This window comes from Neophocaena asiaeorientalis, unplaced genomic scaffold (genome assembly GCF_003031525.2).
Source record: "Neophocaena asiaeorientalis asiaeorientalis breed wild unplaced genomic scaffold, Neophocaena_asiaeorientalis_V1.1 scaffold757, whole genome shotgun sequence".
In the NCBI taxonomy this organism is placed as follows: domain Eukaryota; kingdom Metazoa; phylum Chordata; class Mammalia; order Artiodactyla; family Phocoenidae; genus Neophocaena; species Neophocaena asiaeorientalis.
In genome coordinates, this window is record NW_020172686.1 from 1,026,878 (window position 1) to 1,048,291 (window position 21,414).

Here is a 21,414-nt window from a genome sequence, read left to right on the forward strand (position 1 = left end):
GAAAGAGGGATTAGCGATCACTAAACCCTGGGGATGATCCCTCTAGCAGTAAACTGGTACATGGTTCTAACCGGTTCTATTATTAGTGCTGTTAAATATGAATTACTAAAATTTAAAACAATATTATATCAAAAGCTGATTTTAGAATAATTCTATTACAGCTCAAACTGTAGAGAACCAGGCAAATGGAACAAAAGTATAAATGTATTTCTTGCTTTCTGTTGACTTACATTGCCGTTTCAAGGGAAAATGGTTGTATTCACATGCCTTGCCATATAGAGGAAGAAAACATATTTTAAATTCTAATTCAGAGGCTGTTGTCCTGCAGCTCTTCACATACTATAGAACAATATCTCCTCTTTGGCAAGTAAGGTAAAGAGGCTAATTTGTGACTGGATATTTGTGGCCAACAAAGTCAGGCGATACATCACTGCACAGGGGTGGGAGATGGGGGTGGGAGGTGGGCATCTGCTGTTGCCCCGAGGAGACCGAACCCAGCCAAGAGCGAGGTCAAGTCAATGACCTTGACACACCTGCACAGTCGTACTGCTCCTGACCAAGTCATCATCCAACTTTATAAAACTGTTATACGATCACCAGCTTATCAACTGCATAGGAGAATTTCTTTGTCCCATTTTTGTGATAAGAATTAAGGGAATGGTCATAAAGGGTCTAACTGGATAAGCACACGTGCAGAGACATTTTTCCAAAATAATTAACACTGCACAGTTCTGTGAAAGGAAAAGTGTACACTGAAATGTAACACACCATTTAAAACTTGAAAATCAATAGTATTAACACTTGTCAACATTTTCTAAGATGCAAGCCACGTTTTAGATTTAAAACGTTTGGTAGATACTAACCAAACTTTAGTATTTAGTAGCTAAAATAATCAAGTATTTTTTAACCAGGGACAAGTATATTTTTGGTATGCAATTAATTATGTGAATTACTTGAAATTTGAAAATGAGGACTTAAATATTGAAAAATTCTTCATAAATATAGGGTACATAAAATGTATTTTTATTTTGTGGAAATGAAAGGATATTAAAACATACCTTGAAAGCATCCATCCTTTTTCAAATGTTCACTCATTTACTTCATCAGAAAAAATTGAATATTGTAGACTAATATGGCCTAACATAGCATAAAATTGTCTGTGATTTCTAGATGTGCCCACTGTGTCCAGCAGAGCAAACCCAGCCAGAACGGCTGATTTCAGAAGGCTGTGAATGTCTTGATGCCCCATTTTTGTTCTAAATTCTCTATACTTACATGCAATTTGAGTGTGTCATTTATTATATATAAATTTTTACTTTAGCTGCTAATATCAACTATTCACATGCAGTCTAGTGCATATAAAATATAAGGACCAAGGGACTTCCCTGGTGGTGCAGTGGTTAAGAACCTGCCCGCCAATGCAGGGGACATGGAAATGTGAGACTCTTTCCATTCTTATTGTGAGGACTGATTTTTCAAGCTATCTTACTGATGGCTTTCAGGAGTCTAGTGCTACATTATGATTTCTAACAAATGCAGAAGTATCATATGACAAACAACTTTGAATGTTCCTACTGTATACATGAAAATACTAATGTGGCTGTGAATTACAATGAAACAACCTATGAATCATTTTTTTATAATTTGGGCATCCAACAGAATGTAAAAGATTTATTATTCCCATATAATTTTAATTATTAGTAATATTCATGATGAGATATTTTAATTCTTTATGTGTAACAGTACACTATTGGTCTTTATTTAGGTATAACATATATATTTATTTATATACGTGTACGTATATATCTTAAAGAACGTAACGTATATGTATATATATCAGACACAAACACGCTGAGTGAAATATTTAGGTGAATTATGTTTTTTTGTTTGTTTTTTTGGCCACACCACATGGCTTGTGGGATCCTAGTTCCCTGACCAGGGGTCAAACCTGGGCCCTGGCAGTGAAAGCGTGGAGTCCTAACCACTGGACCACCAGCGAATTCCCTAGATGAATTAAAACAAGGAAAACTGTGAAACAAAAAATAGCTCTCAAAATAGAATCAAATCTTTAGCCATCACCCACATTTTATATTAACATTTTAACTGAAGAATTTCTCATGTGTTTTTACGGTATTTAATTAAGCTTATTCCTATCCAGGCAAAGTAACTGTAAACCTTCTTCAGAAGAGCAGTCTCTCAAATTTACATCGTACATTGCACTGACACTAGGATACAACTTGCAGGTCATGGCGTGACAGGAAAGGTTTTTTTGGAAAACAAAGATTAAAGCTAGTGTATTTTCCAAGTAGTCATAAAGCTATAAACCATATTTATCAGTTCATTTTGTCCCATGTATTAATTTCTGTTGATCTGGATGAAGTCATCAGGTTTTCCACTAGAGTTTTGTCGTCAGGTTTTCCATTAGAGTTTTGTCATTAGAGCAGTTTATTTGAACTGCTACCCAGTTCAGTGGTATTATCTAGAGGCTATCAGAAACTTATATTTGTTTAAAAAAAATCTGTTTTATGAGTCTTCTTGAAGATCTTCATTTTGTAAAAGCATCAGCGTAAAATAATGATTGTCTTTGAAGGACAAAACTTAAAATAGCATGGTTAAAGATTTGAGTACAATGCAATTGGCAAGAAACTTGGATATTTCTGTGACATATAACATTGTAGGATAATAACTAGACTTATGACTGATAACATTATATCAGGGCATATCAGATGTTAGGCATTCCATATAAAATTTGGGATATCTATATTAATGGCATTTATCCATATACTGTAACCTAAGGTTCATCTCCAGTCTCTTGACAATGCTTCTCAAGTATTTTAACATAACAAATAAATTTAATGAGTTTAGCATTTCTCTCTGAGATGTTTCAGGGTTCCTTCAAAGCATCCCAGAGTCAGTTGGAGGCTAAAAGTTAGATTTTGATATTTGGGAAATTTGTTAAAAATATCAAAAAGGTTTTAAAACACAACAGGATCATAGGTCTCTACGAAGCAATACTTAATAATTTAAGCAAAATCACGAAAAGATTTAAAAAACAAATACAGGTCACTTAAGGGGACAGAAACTCACACAATCTGTCATCAAAAAGGAGCACTCTAAGAACTTCGTTCAAATTCCAGTCTTGCACTAGCTTCCTTAACAACAAAATCCACTTAATTAACTTCATTCTAAATTTAATTAATCCTGATCATGCATAAAACCTTTTTTTTTCCCTCTTCAGGGTTCCTTTCCACAATCTTTCATCACTTTCTGTTTCCATATTAGTTCATCCCTTATTTTCCCATCCAAAACCAACCAGCTCTAAGACATACTTTCTTTTTTTTCCCCAATAAAGTGTAATTCCATTCCTCGTACCCTCTTTACTGAAAACATGCATTCTACTTTCCTACTGTATACTGAAATGCTTCCTACTGAAGAGGGATGTAGAGGGGTTTAGGGTCCCTCCTCTTGCTGACTGTCATGTCAGGTCTCTGTCCACTTGTCCTGGGGGGTTGATCCAAAGGTCCCATGTAGAATGAAGTCATTTCTTGAGTGTTGGTGAGCTGATATCCTTGGCTGAGGACCATCTGAAATTTCATTGCCTGAAGGCAAGAGGAGGCAAATTTAGTTAGGAAGTTTAGTAGGCAAGGCCAGAACAGGAGCAAAAGGAAGATGGAAGCATGGGGCCCCAGAAAAGGAAGGAGCCAGGACAGCCAAGACCATGTTTTTTTCGTTTGTTTGTTTTGGGGTTTTTTTTTAGTGAAACTCTTGGGAGGCTCTATCCTTGAGGCTGGTTTTGTGATTGGAACAAGTATTGGTAAACAGCCTCGGGGATCTGGACAGAAGGGCACTTGTGTACAACATAGTCTAAGTTGGCTGAGGTTAAAGCCTATCCCCAAGGTGTTGTCAGATAGGCGGATCCACTTGCCCCAACAGATTTGTCAAGGCATAGCCAACAGTAACTGGAATATGTAGAACTGGTTGCCACAAGGAAGTGCTGTGCCTGCTTGAGAACCCCCTGGTAGGGGTTTATATCAGTGAACTCGGGACTGGCAGGAAATGAGAAGCAAGGCAAAAGTCAAAAATGACAATTTGGGGTTTATTCTTGAGGGAGACAGAGAAGTCAAACTACAAATATGAGAAGTCCTGTTGTCACGCAGCAGCCCAGTACTGGAGCGCAGCTATGTTGTGTTAAGAGGGTTTTAAGAGGAGCTACCTACCTGTTTGTTTCTTAAAGAGGAGCCTCACGTTCTCTAGGGGCTTACAAGTGTAGCTGTCTGGAGGATCCTTGGAGGGCTTCTCCTCAGCAGTTGCAACCCGTGGCTTGACCCTGGTGTGATGGATCCAGCTAGCAATGCCAGGTACCTTGATAGGGGGTTTTTTGTCTCCGGGCAGTTTGTCTTCCAGTGTCCTGGTTTCCCGCAGCGATGACAGTTGCCGGGGGAGTTGGGGTGGTGGTGAGGGGGAAGCCTCCTGGGGGCAACCAGGAGTTGGCTGCTGGACCTGTAATGCTGCCACTAGTTGGGCCTGCCTCTTAGCCTTGCGTTTTTCTTTCTCTTTTCCCTCTCCTCCTCTCTCTCCTGGTTGTAGAAGACAGAGGCGGCAGCCCTAAGGAGTTCTGAGACAGGAGTGCTAGGTCCTAGGGCCACCGTTTGTATTTTCCTCCTTATGTCTGGGGCAGCTTGAGTGTTGCAACGGTCATTTAAAACCAGTTTCCCTGCCTCTGAGTCTGGGTCTAAGTGTTTTATAAAGACTTCCCTCAGCCACTCACAGAAGGCAGTGGGATTTTCCTGTCATCCTTGCCCATAATGAACAGGTTTTAGTTTACATTGTTTCTTTCCCTCAACCAGGCAGAAGAGGGAGTGGTCCCTGGCTGCCAGCCCTACTGAAGTATTATAGTCCCAATTGGGTTCCATCTGGGGAACGGCCAGCCACAGTTCCCCTGGGAAATTGTTGGGGGTTTGTCACGTGGTAGCCGTCTCCCAGCTGAGCGGTGGCTTCGTATATGGTTGTTCTTTCTGACTGAGAGAGTGTCCGGGCAAGGATGATATAAACATCCCTCCAAGTTAACTCGAAGGTCATAGTTAGATGCCTAAACTTACCTAGATTTTTTTCAGGGTCATCTGAAAACTTTCCTAGATCTTGTTTTATCTGACTGAGACCCTGCATAGAAAAAGGAACTTTGATCCTTATGGGAAATTCGGAGGGCCCTATTACCTCCTGAAGTGGGCAAAGTTTTGAGTTATGGGGCCCCGGGTAAGGGGCCAAAGCTTCGGCGCGGGGTGGGGTGGGGGGGCGTCCAGCGTTGGGTACAGTGGGGAAGAGGCCGTTTGTGTAAGAGGCTCCTTCTTTTCCCCAGAAGAGGGCTCCAATGGACAAGGCTTATTGTCGACTAAGGCTTAGTATCACCAGGAGAGGGGGAGGGAGGTTTGGTAAGCAAATTAGGCATTGCCAAGTCAGCAGAGTCTACCCAGCAAGTCCTGTAAAGTTCGGGGTTTTCCCTCAAGGCAAAGAAGACTTGGACAAAAGGGACCTCGCTCCACTTTTGACAAAAAAGGTCACGCTGGAGAATGGTATTGGAGTTTAAACTCCCATATTCAGGCCAAATTTCTCCCCCTCCTAGCTTGTACTGTGGACATGCCATGTTGCAAAAGAAAATTAATCGCTTCTTCCCCAAGGTTTGGGGATCAAACTTAGCCCAATTCTTTAGGATACATCCTAAGGGTGAATCTTGAGGATGGATGGTCAGTTGCCCATCTGATGAGGCTGTTCAGAACTCAAGGGTCTCCAGTTTCTGGAGGGACCAGGCAGAGAGAAAAGAAAGTGTTTTAATTTTACCCACAGGTGTAAATTACCATATTGTAAACCATAAGTAGCTTGAGCAGAAGGGCTTCTCTATATCTTGGCAGCAATCTGAGTCACGGCACCAAAACGTTATAGGCAGAACAGCAATCCCTCAGGGCTTGTCCTCCCAAAGGAAAGCATTCAATCAAGAGACATATAGAAGTTTTAAGCAGCAAGTGTTTTATTAAGCAAAGTGAAAGTACACTCCGGAGAGAGAGAAGGGGAGCAGACTGTCTGGAAACCAGAAGCAGCCTCTATTAGTTTTAATTACATATTTAAATTAGAATCCTCAGCTCTTAAAAACCTGAAATTCTAGTGAAAACTAAGAAATAAGCAATTATGAACTTTTACATTAGGATTCTGTAGATTGGTGAACATAAATGTCAGTGATAATTTCGAAAAACATTTGCACCAAACATATTCATTAATAGTCCTAAATACCTTTAGTTTCTCTGTTTAGTAACTGATGTCTTAGTATCTTATTTTTTGTGTGAATGACCTAGCTATTCGATAAACTTCCATCACTTAACTTTTTTTTTTTTTAATTTATTTTTGGCTGTGTTGGGTCTTTGTTGCTGCACGCGGGCTTTCTCTAATTGCGGCGAGCGGGGGCTTCTCTTCGTTGCAGTGAGTGGGCTTCTCATTGTGGTGGCCTCTCTTTGTTGCAGAGCATGGGCTCTAGGAGCACGGGCTCTGTGTAAATGTTTTTTTCTTCAGCCCTTTAAATATATATATTTATATATATATTTAAACTGGGGTAAATAGAGTGGACTTGTTTGGCTTTTAATGTTGAGGACCAGTAGGGATGCCTTTTGGCCCATTTAACCTTGGGTAGTGTAATATCAAAACATTGTTTTTTAATCACATAAATGTCTGTTTTATTTATCCCATTTTAAATAACCATCTAAAGATTTCTTTATTCATTTGAGAGAAGTCCTTTTTAAAATTTCTATCTTGCTGGAAAAAGTATCTAGACTTTTCTTACAGGGTTTTTTTCCTGGTAACATTAATTATTCTAATGTTTTTATTAGCATTTGTAAGACCCACTGAGGGGAAGCAAAGACCACAAATAAGGCTTCCCAAACCAGTTTTTCTTGGTTTTAAACTAAAGATGTTCTTTTTTAAAAAATTAAAAAAGTATATTTGTTTATTATTTGTTTTATTTATTTTGGCATGTGGACTCTTAGTCCCTCAGGGCCCACCAATGGGACTGGCTACAGTCTGATGCTGCCGGATGGCAGGTATTCTTTGCTCCTTCCTGAGCTCCCTCAGGGCTCACCAGCTCACCTTTGGAGGGCTGCAACTACTATTGACTATGACATCATTTATTTACTGATATGGCAGGCAATATTTTATTTCTCAAGTAAAACTAATGTTAATAAAATGGCTCGTAGGAAAGGGAGTCTTGTAAGTTTGGTGGAGTGCTCTTCTCAGATCTTGGAGTCGGGTAAACTGTAAGCAATTGGAAAAAGCATTTTCCCTCAATATAAATGATGATATCAGTTTTAAAACCAGAACACTGGGCCTTGAGCCAGTACTAAAATTGCTGAACCTTAGATTCACACAATAAACCAGGATTCCAAAAGGGGGTAGGAAGGGTCCCAGGTAGTAGGTAGCTCCCCCTGGACTTTAGCAGAATCAAATACAAGTTGTCTCTGGAAGAAAATGTTCCCCAATTCATTCAGTCAGGAGTCCTCCAGCTTAAACTTAAACACGTATTATTGATGGTTCACAAACAAAGATCACCAAACCCACATGAAAACGAAGCCATTATGAGGGAAGAGATCACCCAAATGATAAGCAACAGATTTAGGCCCAAAATACATCAGATATTAGAATGATCAGATACAGACTATAAAAGGATTAGATGAAATGTTTAAATAAATAAATTAGGGAATCACAAAAGTAAATAAGCAAAAAGAGACTATAAAAATGACCAGGCGGGGCTTACCTGTGGCGCAGTGGTTGAGAGTCTGCCTGCTGATGCAGGGGACACGGGTTCGTGCCCCAGTCTGGGAAGATCCCACATGCCACGGAGCGGCTGGGCCCGTGAGCCATGGCCGCTGAGCCTGCGCGTCCAGAGCCTCTGCTCCACAACAGGAGAGGCCACAGCAGTGAGAGGCCCAGGTACTGCAAAAAAAAAAACCAAAAATATCCCCAAAGAATGTACAGAGAATGCAGCATAGAGGTTGGGAATATGAACTAGCAGATATTGGGCACAGAGACAAAATGAGACAGTGCAATATTCATCTCAAAAGGAATTCCCAAAGAAAAAACAGAGACTGGGAAAGAGGAAATAGTCCAAGGTAAAACAACTGAGAAGTGAAAGACGTGAATTTCAGGAATCATAACATTTCAACAAAAGGATAAAGGCATGATATCCCACAGGAAGTTAAAGAGAAAGATATATTACCCATAAAGTAATGACGATTAAACCGACAGATTTCTTACCGGCAATATTAGAAGCCATAAGACGGTAAAACAGTTTCTTTAAAGCACTGAGAGAAAATGACTGTCAACCAAGAATTTTATACCTATCCAAAGAGTCATCTAAGATTGGAGACAGAATTAACACGTAGAAAGATACAAAAGGCCCTTGCTCCCATGAACCTGGACACTAATTATACTTTTCTATAGGGCCAGCGGAGACATATGGATACAAGGAAGTTTTGAGGAATTCAGTTTCAGAGAGTAGCAAGCTCTCTATAGGTTATCAGAGAACTGTGGCAGATTCTATACTTGGGGACAGGTGTCTGTTCTGGATATGGTCAGTCAGAGGAGAAGGTGCCATAAGCCAGAGGGACTTAAGAATGAGAAGAAATTAACCAAGTTTAGACATGGGTGAGGACTGATGGGAAAAGCTGGAATCTGGAAGAGTCCCTAACAGGAATAAATTGTTTAGCCCAACAGTTTTTCATGGCATTCTTCTGGAATTTTGCCAAGAAAGTGCAGAGGTAGAAGAGTGGTGCTTCAGGGGTCCCCAAGGCCACCCGCACACTCGGTAATTCACAGGGGGACTCGCAAGACTTGGCACAGTTGTACTCGTGGCTAAGATGGATTATAGCAACACAGCAGGGACACACAGCAGATCAGTGAGGAAAGAGAAAGAGGCAGGTGCTGGAGGAGTCTGTGTGCACGGTACCTGTGCTCTCTCCCTCCTATGAGGGGCCACACAGAGCACACTCCACCCCAGCAAAGAGAATGCAGCAACTTTTGTTTGATGTTTCTGCCCAGGAAAGACCAGTAGAGACTCAGCATGCAAGATGTGTCATGGAGGCTGGTCACACAGCAGCTTCCAAAAGGAAAGCAGGCGTCCACCATACACCATGCTGTTTATACAGTACAGGCAGACCTCGTTTTATTGTGCTTTGCTTTACAGCCTCACAGCTACTGTGTTTTTCACAAATTGAAGCTCTGTGGCAACCCTGTATCGTGCAAGTCTACTGGTGCCATTTTTCCAACAGCATTTGCTCACATTGGGTCTCTGTGTCACATGTTGGGAATTCTCGCAATGTTTCAAACTTTTCCATTATTATTATATTTGTTACGGTGATCTTTGATGTGATTACTGCAAAAAATTACGATTTGCTGAAGGCTCAGATGATGGTTGGCGTTTTTTGGCAATAAAGGATTTTTAAATTAAAGTATGTACATTGTTTTTTGAGACATAATGCCGCTGCACATTTAATAGACTACAGTAGAGAGTAAACATAACTTTCATACGCACTGGAAACCAAAAAATTCGTGTTTTGGTCTCGCTTCACTGCAATGCTTGCCTTAGTGAGGTGGTCTGGAACCTCGGAGAAGGCCTCTGTGGGCCCACTGGCACCCCTTTATCAGTCAGGGAGCCTGTCACGGCAGTGCAGCGAACTCTCCACAAGCTGACTTGCCAGAGGCCTGCCTTGCAAACACCCTTTCAAAGACAGCAGTCTCAGGCCTACTATGTTAACCTTTTTGTTTTTTTTAACAGGTGGAAAGAGAAAATTTGCACAGTCCTACATATTTTTGCAATGTTTGGATTCCAGGAGTCTTCCAGAGTTGAACACACAGGTGAACCAAAATTAACTGAAACTGCAGTCCAACTCCCTCTCAGTTCAAATACTGAAAAGATCAAAAGGCAGTGTAAGTGGGAGCAGCCACGGGTTGGCTAATCATAGGTGAACCTAAGCTAACTTAAATTGTGAACTCACTGTAATTCAACTCAACTCTAGAGAAAACCCGAATGATAAACCTCCACTCTAATTTCTAAAGGAAAAAGTTTGTATGCTCTGGAAAATGAACAAAACAAAAAATGGCACATTAGGGACTTCCCTGGTGGCACGGTGGTTAAGAATCCACCTGCCAATGCAGGGGACACGGGTTTGAGCCCTGGCCAGGGAAGATCCCACATGCCGCAGAGCAACTAAGCCCCTGTGCCATAATCACTGAGCCTGTGCTCTAGAGCCCGTGAGCCACAACTACTGAGCCCGTGTGCCACAACTACTGAAGCCCGTGTGCTTAGAGCCCGTGCTCCACAAGAGAAGCCACTGCAATCAGAAGCCCGCACACTGCAACGAAGAGTAGCCCCTGCTCACCGCAACTAGAGAAAGTCCGCACACAGCAACGAAGACCCAAGGCAGCCAAAAATAATTAATTAATTAATTAAAAAATGGCACATTAGTTTCCACTATGCCATTTTCAAAAAAAAAATTAGACCGTGGTTGCACAAGTAGATGATTGCAGAACCCTCTAAACTTACTAAAAAATATTAAATTATTCACTTTAAATGGGTGAATTGTATGAAACCACAATTGAGGAATAAATAAATTACTCACCTGGGACTTGGTCATTTTTTGCTACTCTTGGGCAAGGGCCAGCAAATCTAGGCTCTGCCCTATCATGTGAATCTTCTGGACTCTGTCATAATGCTCAAGTTAGAGGGCTCTGGTCAGGACTCTTCACCAAGGATGAATCCCTGGTCCTGGGCGTCCTCCATCTCACATAAGCCGATTAGTTCATGGAAACTGGAATCTGTTGAATCAGTAGCAAATTAAATTCTCTTTAGTTGAGGCATACTCTTTGGCATCTAAATCTCCCTATCTTGCTGGAAACTGACCTTCATTTAAAGCCCAGACTGGGTTTTCTATAGACTCTAAACAGAGCTAACAAGGACTGGAGTATGCAGAGGGTACCCCACAGCATTAATAGCAGTGCCTTTTTTTTTTTTAATTTTTGGCTGTGTTGGGTCTTCGTTGCTGAGAGCAGGCTTTCTCTAGTTGCGTCGAGCGGGGGCTACTCTTCGTTGTGGTGTGCGGGCTTCTCATTGCGGTGGCTTCTCTTGTTGCAGAGCATGGGCTCTAGGTGCATCGGCTTCAGTAGTTGTGGCATGTGGGCTCAGTAGTTGTGGTGCACGGGCTTAGTTGCTCCACGGCCTGTGGGATCTTCCTGGACCAGGGCTCGAACCCGTGTCCCCTGCACTGGCAGGCGGATTCTTAACCACTGCACCACCAGGGAAGTCCCAGTAGCAGTGTTTAACCCAAGAGCTCTGCAAAAACTCCAAAAAGCCCTGTGAATTCCATGATCATCTGTGAGACTTAACAGGTCCTCTACAAATATCTCAAGACCCCTTGGTACAAAACATTTAATTAGGTGCTTGGGAGTGAATGTGTTTCAGGCAAAGAACATGGGATATGGAATAAAACAAATAAGGTTCAGTCTGAGTTTTGTCTCTTGCTGGCCATGTGACTTTAAGCAAGGCACTTCACTTCACTAAGCCTGGTGTGTTTTGTTTTGTTTTAAATGGTGATGGAAACACAGACCACGTGGGATGCTTATAAGAATTAAAGGTGATATGGACACTAAAGTGCCCACTAAGGACCGTTAAGATAAGAAGTGGAAAACAGAATGATTATGAGAAGGGTTTCTGGAGCTTGAATGTGTACATCAGAATCTTGTCTTTGCCTTGGAGTCCCCATCAACTCTTCAGCTCGAAGGGGCCCACAGTCCCTTCTTTCTGTGCTGGAGAGGATTCGGGCCCTCTGGCCTGGCCTGTCCTTACGTGGGAGCAAGAGAAGAAGCACGGTCCAAACACAGGACTGCACGTGGGTGGAGGGAGGGGTGAGCGCAAGTGTGCATGGTCTCTGAAAGGCTGCCTCTGAATTCCAGAACCCTTGTCTCACACAAGCTTCCACAGCACAGCACTCTGGAAGGTTGGAAGAATGTGATTTTCTTCACAAGGGTGGGTGGCCTGGAAAATTGGGCATTTTCCATCATTCTCTGAAAGTAAGTAAGTGAGGAAGGGAGACGAAGAATGTGTGTGTGTGTGTGTAACATATAGCAAATAGGAAAGGAGAACATCAATTTCACTTTTAAAATCATGAATAAAAGAGGAAATTGAATCCAACAATTCATTAAGTGAATAGTTTGCATCAGTTTCTCCTCAAAATACAACAGAGTTCATTTTAACCTCATAATGTTCTAAATTAGTTAATACGTGTAAAAAGCTTAGAACTGAGACTGGCACACAAACATTTTATAAATGCTAGTTAGTGCTCTTATTATTGCATAATATGATTATAGAGAAATCAGAAAATACATGTAAGCTAAATAAAGAAACAATTACCCATAATCCCGCTACTTCAAGGTAAGTAGTTTCTCAAAGGGTGGTAGAAACAAAAACGTGATCTTATAGTCTTTCTAACTTTGTGAACTGGCTTTAATGCTATATAGTGAAAACATATTTTTATATACATATTTTTTTTCAGTCCAATAAATATACTCATAGACCTGTTGTTTTGGCCTATCAGAGGCCACCCAATCAGTCTCAGCCACTAACCCCCAAATGATACCTAACCCCTCACCCTGAGCCCCTGCCATGCATTACCTCCCCAGGTCCCCCGGCCATCAACTCCCAGAAGGTCTCCCTAAACATGAGCTGCCGAGGCCTTTCAATGATTCACGCCCACAGGCTCCCCCCACCCCTTTCTCTCCATAGTCCATTCACTAGCCCCCAGACCAACCAACACGCGATATCCAGGTGTCCTATGTCTCCAATCACTGATTCGAGGCCACCCAATCATTACCCTCAAAGACCCCTCGCTCAATCCCACACCCTGGGCAAACACTCGTAAGGCCCTCATCACTTACTCCACCAAGGCCGCCCCCAACCAGCCCTGCGACTCCCACTCAGACCCACGTGGCCCATCCCGGCCCTCCCACAGCCCTACCTCGTACACCAACAGCTCCCATCACCGACTCTCAAAATCATCCACCCCCACAGGCTTCTTCATATTTTTGTAAAAATTATTTGTTATTATTATTATTTTTTATTAATTTATTTTTGGCTGTGTTGGGTCTTCTTTTCTGTGCGAGGGCTTTCTCTAGTTGCGGCGAGCGGGGGCCACTCTTAATCGCAGTGCGCGGGCCTCTCATTATTGCGGCCTCTCTCGTTGCGGAGCACAGGCTCCAGACGCGCAGGCTCAGTAGTTGTGGCTCACGGGCCCAGTTGCTCCACGGAATGTGGGATCCTCCCAGACCAGGGCTCGAACCCGTGTCCCCTGCACTAGCAGGCAGACCCTCAACCACTGCGCCACCAGAGAAGTCCTATTATTATTATTATTATTACTTGGCTGCATCAGGTCTTAGTTGCAGCACGCGGGATCTTTCATTGTGGCGCTCGGGCTTCTCTCCAGGTGTGGCGCGTGCCAGTTTTCTCTCTCTAGTTGTGGCGTGTGGGCTTAGTTGCCCCGCGGCATGTGGGATCTTAGTTCCTCGACCAGGGATAAGATAAGCTTCCTCCACGAGCCTATAATTTACACACACCGCACTCCCCGCCCCAGCACTGACCCCCACAGGGCCCCCAACCCACTTGTCCCTACGGCACAGTAATAAGCTACTGAGAAAAATTCTCCCCCCAACAATGAGATCCGGTCTCCCCATTCACAGAGCTCTCACAAACCCCAGCCATCCCCAAACCATACCGAACCCCAATCATTCACCCCACAAACATTAAAGGTCATGGTTCCTCCAAACAGCAAGTTCGTCGCCCTCTGCCGACCCCAGCAGGCACCCAGTTTCTGCTCTCCACACAGGCCGCCGTCACCGACCTCCAGAAGGCACCCCAGGTCCAGGTGCCGCATCACTGACGCCTTCGGACCGACTCAGGTAACCTTCAAGCACCAGTACCGCGCACCCCACATCATTTATCACTACAGCCGTCCAGTCACTGTCTGCGGACCCACGGATCCCCACACACCGGCCCTCGCACGTCCGCAATCACTTAAAACCCCTTCCCCACGCCAGCTCATCCCAATCACCCACCCCCGCAGCCCCGGTACTCGCCTCCCCAAGCCCGCACGGCGCCCGACGCAGCTGTCACGCTCCAGGCCCGCGACCTGCGGGCCCGAATCACCCAGTCTCCGCAGTCCTCAGCCACTCACCCCAAGAACCCCCGGATCCGACCCTCACTGGCCGCCTCACTCGGCCGCACGGCTGTGCTGCGGGCCCGCAGCGGGACCCCCGCAAACGCGGACGCCGCCCCCCACACCTGACCTCTCCGGGGCGCGACGCTGACGCCGCAGGGCCGCGCAAGTGTCCGCTCAGAACTACATATCCCATAGCGCTGCTCGCTCTAGAACTACATTTCACAGAGGGCTCCGCGGCGCATCTGGCCGGGAGCTCCCACCGCCTCCTCTGCGCGGGTGGGCGGGCTGCGATGATGGATGTCTGGACCCGGCGTCAGCCCGTCTGACCCCCCTGGCGTCAGACGCCGGGGGTCTTGAGGCGGAGCTGACCTGAAGCACAGAGAGTGACGGTGGGGGGGGAAACTAAGAGGAAACACCCTCCTAAGTGTATTGTTGCAAGAATTTTAGATCACATAGTGCAAAGTGGAGTATCCCACTACTTTAACAGGAAAACGTGGAAATAAATGAATTAGGCAGTAAAGACGTTGGGAAGAAACAAAATAGACGTCTGGGAAGCAGAAGAAATAAATGTGTGAAAGAAAGATATTGCCTGCCATAACAGTAAACAAAGGATGTTGCTGCCATCAAGCCATCATATTGCAGCTGCCCCCATGGTGAGCCCTGAGGGAACTCAGGCTAGAAACAGGATGCCCCCCATCTAGCAGTCACCTGCTGCAGCCACCCCCCCACCCCTGACAGTGCACCCTGAGGGGACTCAGGATGGGAAAACACAGGACACTGGCCCCAGAGAGCTGAGGTGCACATCAAAGGAATGACTTCAGTGACCTCAGACTCTTGCATCTTCCCATACACAGAAAAGCACTAAATCCCTTAACTTGAAGAATCTGGTTTTCTTTAATCAACAGTAATCTTTTGATGTTCCATCTACCTGGTCTTTGTTGCAAAAACTCCTATGTATCCTGGCGCCCCCCACCTCGCCTCTTCAGAGCAGTCTCTCACAGTTATCTGACATGCTGTGTCTTGGGCTTGAAGTCCTCAGAATGTCCACCAAGTAAAACATAACTCTCAACTTTTAGGTTGTGCATTTTTTTCAGTCGACAATGCAGCACATAAATCAGTCCTTACGTATCACATAAATCTAGTTCTTTGAAAATTTAGCAGCAACATGGATGGACCTAGAGATTATCATTCTAAGTGAAGTAGTCAGACAGAGAAAGACAAACATCATATATCACTCATATGTGGAATCTAAAATATGATACAAATAAACTTATTTACAAAACAGAAACAGACTCACAGACATAGAAAACAAACTTATGGTTACCAAAGGGGAAAGATGGGGGGGGGGATAAATTAGGAGTTGAAGGGCTTGTTAAAATTCCCCTGAGCCCACCCCCTGGAGAGTCTGAAATAGTGGGAAGCCTGAAATCTGCATTGTCAAAAGCACCCCACTGGCTTCCCTGGTGGCGCAGTGGTTGAGAGTCCGCCTGCCGATGCAGGGTACACGGGTTCGTGCCCCGGTCCGGGAGGATCCCATATGCCGCGGAGTGGCTGGGCCCGTGAGCCATGGCCGCTGAGCCTGCGCATCCGGAGCCTGTACTCCGCAATGGGAGAGGCCACAGCAGTGAGAGACCCGCGTACCGCAAAAAAAAAAATAAATAAATAACAAAAGAAAGAAAACATTGTTATCAGCTATTCATTAGCCCCAGTACATCAGTCCCACTCCCTTTAGCCATCCCTCCCAGCCCAAGGAGAGACGGCTCTAATTCATCCTGTGTCTTTCTACTCAGAGCATCTATAGCTTTACTACACAGACTACATGTAGTGATGTTGTCTTAATCCATTTGGGCTGCTATAACAAAATGCCGTGGACTGGGTGGCTTGTAAACAACAGAAGTATATTCCTCACAGTTCTGGAGGTTGGGAAGTCCAAGATCAAGGCACCAGCAGATTCAGTGACTCCTTAGGGCCCCAGTGCTGGCTCACAGACGGCCATCTTTTCTCTGTGCCCTCACATGGCAGAAAGGGCAAGGGAGATCCCTGGGGCCTCTTTGTAAGGGCACCAATCGCATTCACGAGGGCTCCCCCTCATGACCTGATGGCCTTCCAAAAGCCCCCACCTCCAAACACCATCCCACTGAGGGGTAGGTTTCAACTTGTGAATTTCAAGGGGACACCTCAGTCAGTCTACAGCAGATATTTTGTTTTATTTTTAATTCATATGAATGATAGGTAAGATGTAACAGTTTTAACTCATTTTTTTTAAACTCAAAGTTAGGTTTTACCTATATGGGTGAACATAGATACGGCTCATTCATTTAAACTATGGTATACTGTTCAATTTATGAACACACCATAATTTATGCTGATTGTTAGATATTTGGTGCTTTTTTTTGTTTTTAGTTTTGAGTTTTGTTTGGTTTTACTATTCCTAGCCTAATCAGCCTAGAGACTTTACCCCTCACCAGGTGCACATCTGTAGTTCAACAACGTTCAATTTATTGACTCATTGCAATGAGGGAAGGTAAACGCCTGAGAAAGCATATGGGTCATCAGTCCAAAGGAAGAGATCAATAATTAAAGTATTTAGGTGAAAGGTAAATTTGGGTGAACTTTACATGAAGCAGTGTTTTGATAGCACAACAAGGCTGTGTGTAAAGGGAACAATGTCAGGTCCAGAATGCCAAGTGGGTCCAGGGTCTGGTTTCCTAAGAAACTACAAAGATAAGATGACTGTGGAAGGCTGTGTCCGGACACTCCTTACCTGAAGCTCTGCCCCTGGGTTGGAAAAGAGGTTGCTTCTCTGAGTCAAAGTCATTTAGCTCCCCCAGGCAAGAGTGAGATATTTCATTTTTACTGATATACTTTCAAAGGGCACAGTTTACGATGGTTTATGATTTTAGAGATAAAGTTTTCTCGGTGAGGAAGAAAGCAGCAATCACTCTAAGAGGGCTTCTTGATGAAAATTTACAGCTTGTCCTAGGGAGAAACATTGCTTCCTGTTAACTTTGCAGGTGCCTTAATTTATGTCTGTCCTTCCAGCCTAATGAGGGGCAGTGTTTACTTCCTTTTTTTTTTTTTTGGCGGTACGCGGGCCTCTCACTGCTGTGGTCTCTCCCGTTGCGGAGCACAGGCTCCAGCCACGCAGGCTCAGCGGCCATGGCTCACGGGCCCAGCCGCTCCGCGGCATGTGGTATCTTCCTGGACCGGGGCACGAACCAGTGTCCCCTGCATCGGCAGGCGGACTCTCAACCACTGCGCCACCAGGGAAGCCCAGTGTTTACTTTCTTGATCCAAAGTAATTTTTACTTTTGCAACTGATTCAGCATTACTTCAAGGAACAATCTTACACATATTTCCTTGTCCTCCTGTGGACGTGTATCCACCAGTAATGGATGAGGGCTCCCATTACTCCCCTGTTCACATGTTCTGTGAAGAGCTTTTGCTTATTCAGCTTTCTGACTTTTGCTTATAGATTTACAGGAGGTCTTTATTTAATGTATTCTGGATACTAATTCCCTGTAATTATTGTTAAGCTCCTTCTGACGTGATGCTAGTCTTTCTATTTTGCTTATGGTGATTTTTTTGTTGTACAGCAAATTTGAATTTTAATATATTTAAATTTGTTAATCACTTTTTATTGTGAACAATACTTTTTCTGACTTGCACGGGAAATTCTTCTCAAGAGTGTTGAATAGAAGCAGTGCTACCAGGCAGATTTGATTTTTTCCTGACTGGAAAGGCTGTATCTTAGAATGGTATGTATTGCAAGCTTTTAGTACAAATACCTTTTCAGGTTAAGGAAGTTCCTTTCTACTCCTACTTTGAAAAATAATTTTCTTTCCTTTTCATTTTTTAACATTGAATATCAAAAGTTTTAGGATGTTATTTTCTGCATCTATTAAGAGGGTCATACAGTCCTTGTCTATTTTATAATTTGTTGATTTGGTGAATTATGTTAAAAGATTTCCTAATGTCCAGTTGCCTATGCAGTACTGGGATAAACCCAAACGATCAAATGTAAGTCCATAAAAATATGTCTATTGTGTACATATAAAAACACATATTTATAGATACATGTATATTGCCTGATTCACTTTTGTTCTTTTTTTTTTTTTTTTTTTTTTTTTTTTTTTTTTTAGGCTCCGGATGCGCAGGCTCAGCGGCCATGGCTCACGGGCCCAGCCACTCCGCGGCATGTGGGATCTTCCCGGGCCAGGGCACGAACCCGTGTCCCCTGCATCGGCAGGCAGACTCTCAACCACTGCGCCACCAGGGAAGCCCCACTTTTGTTCACATTTAATTGAGGATTTTAAAATCTATATCCATGAGTAAGACCAACTTGTAAAATTCTTTTTTTTATGGCCCATGTTCAGTTTTGGTTTTTTTTAAATTAATAGACCATTTTTTTTAGAGCAGTGTCAGTTTCACATAAAAATGGATTGTAAAGTACAGAGAGTTCTCTTCTACTCCATTCCCCCATCTGCAGACAGTTTTCCCTATATTTACATCTTATATTACTGGGGTATATTCGTTACAATTGATGCACTAATATCAATACATTATGATTATTATTAAAGTCCATAGTTTACACCAGGATTCACTTTTTGTGTTCTACATTCCCCGAGTTTTGACAAAGTTGTATCCACCATTACAGTCTCATGACTAGTTTTACTGCCCTAAAAATCTCCCATGCTCCACCTATTTGCACCTCTCTCCATAACTAGAACCGCCCCCCCAAATCTCAGCAACCACTGATCTTTTTACTGTCTCCACAGTTTCACCTTTTCTAGAGTGTCATATAGTTGAAATCATATGGTAGCCTTTTCACATTGGCTCCGTTCACTTAGCAATGTGCTTTCAAGATTCCTCCATGTCGTTTTACAGCTCATTTTAAAATTTCTGAATAATATTCCATTATATAGATGCACACGGTTTGTTTATATATTTACCAGTTGAAGGACATCTCGATTGCTTCCAAGTTTCAGTACTCATGAAAAAAGCTGCTATAAATATTCATGTGTAGGTTTTCATGTGGATATGAAATATTCATGAAATTTCATTTGGACATATTTATTTGGATAAATACCAAGGGGCACGACTTCTAGATTACATGGTAAGAGCATGTTTAATTTTGTTAAAAGACATGCCAAACTGTCTTCCAAAGTGGCTGCACCATTTTGCACCCCCACCAGCACTGATGAGAGTTCCTGTTGCTCCTCATCCTCGCCAGCATTTGGTGTTCTCAGTGTTTTGGATTTTAGCCATTCTATATGTACCTGGTGGTATCTCATTGTTGTTTTCATTTGCACTTCTTTAGTGACGTATGATACTGGGCAGCTTTTCATATACTTATTTCCCATCTCTATATCATCTTTGGTGATGTGTCTGTTCAGGTCTCTTGCCCATTTTTAAACTGGGTTGAGTATTAGAGAAACAGAGAAACAGAACCAGTAAGATATATCTAGATTTATCTCTGTGTACATATTTTTGTTTGTTATTGGGTCATTTGACGAAATTTGAACATGGACAATAGATTAACAGAATTGTATCACTATTAAAAGTTGATAACTGTAAGGGGGTTATGTAAGAAAATATCCTTTTCTTAGGAAATACACATTGAAGTATTTAAGGGTAAAGGTACATATATGCAATTCTCAAATAACATCACACACGCATACACATATGGGAGAGAGACAGAGAATACATAACACAATAATGCAAAAGTGGGGGTGAATTGTTTACAATAGGTGAATCTGGGTAAAGGATATTCAGATGCTCTATGTACTGTTCTCACTCCTACAACTTTTCTGTAAGTTTGAAATTATTTCCAAACAAAATGGGTTTTTTTCCCCAAAAAAGAAAAAAGTTGGTCAAAACAAATGCATATCATTGAGAAAAACCAGAACACTGGGCACAAAATCAAAATCTAATGGGCTTGCAGGAAGAAAAAGGTCACATACAAGCGATTATGAATCAGAAAAGCTTCCTGCTGGAAGCAAGATCATGGAGCAATGCATTCAAACTCATAAGAAAATGTGCTTACAGAATCACAGTGTATCAATGCTGAATATTGCCCTGACCACAGTGACAAGGTACTACTTTGGAAGCACGAGGACGTGGGAAGACTGCACTTGTGGAAGCCAACCCCTCACCCTGACAACAAACCTACGGCTGGTGCCTCATCACAGAAGCAGGATGGACAGCGGAGGTAAAGCACGTTGTCCCATAACTGATGTGGTGATCTCCTCCGTAAACCAAGTGCATGATGTGTCTTTGTCAGCTTGGGCTGCTGTAACAAAATGCCATAGAATGAGTGCTTAGACAAGAAAACTGATCTTCCCACTGTTCTGGAGGCTCAGAGTCTCAGATCAGGGTTCCAGACAGGGCGGTTGGGTCCTGGTCGGCAGATGGCTGCCTTCTCACTGTGTCCTCACGGGGCAGAGAGAGAGCTCAAGCCCTCCGGTGCCTCTTCTTAGAAGGGCACAAATCCCATCATGAGGGCCCCACCTTCTTGATTTCATAACACCTTACCTCCAAAGGCCCTGCCTCAAATACCACCGCTTTGGGGCTTAGGGCTTCAACACATGAATTTGGGTGGTGGGGGCCATAGACATTCAGTGCATAACAGCATGCGTATGTTTGATAAACATAAAAACTTAAAGCTGCGGTGATAGTTCTTGTCTTGTTTAAATTTTTTAACTAAAGGGATTTTAAATAGGTTAGGTTTCTTCACTGAGTTTGACATCTGATGAGCACCAAACGCCAGATTGGGAGCAGATTTAGGGAGCTCCTTTCTATCCCAAGCATTTTTTTTTCCTAAAGAAAGAATTGGAATTGAATTTTATCACATACTTCTTCTATTTCTTATCTTTAAATCTATTCATCTGAATGTGTTAATTAGTAGTAATAGATTTTTCCAAAGTTAACTGTTTCAATCCTAGTGTGAACTTACTTGTCACTGTTGTTTTTAATATATCGCTAGACTCAGTTATTTTGGATTTCTTTATTGATGTTCAAAGTGAGTTTGGTCTCTTCTCTATATTTTCTGAAAAAAGTATTTGATCTAAATTTTCATATTTTATAGTTTCCTCTAATAATTTTTCAAAACTCTTTTTTCATTAGATGCTGTTTACTTTTTATTTTTCTCAACCTTTTTGAGAGATTCATC

The 21,414-nt window shown here is 42.9% G+C and overlaps 1 long non-coding RNA gene across 1 annotated transcript; it reads right to left on the minus strand.

Annotated features, from left to right (window-relative positions):
* Positions 1–1,011: 1,011 nt before the first annotated feature.
* Positions 1,012–14,400, minus strand: LOC112396232 (uncharacterized). The gene is made up of 4 exons (XR_003002531.1): positions 14,259–14,400; positions 10,656–10,851; positions 4,218–5,791; positions 1,012–3,599 (listed from the first exon to the last, which is right to left on the minus strand). It is a non-coding gene; the product is annotated as an uncharacterized LOC112396232 (long non-coding RNA).
* Between the last annotated feature and the right edge of the window lie 7,014 nt (positions 14,401–21,414).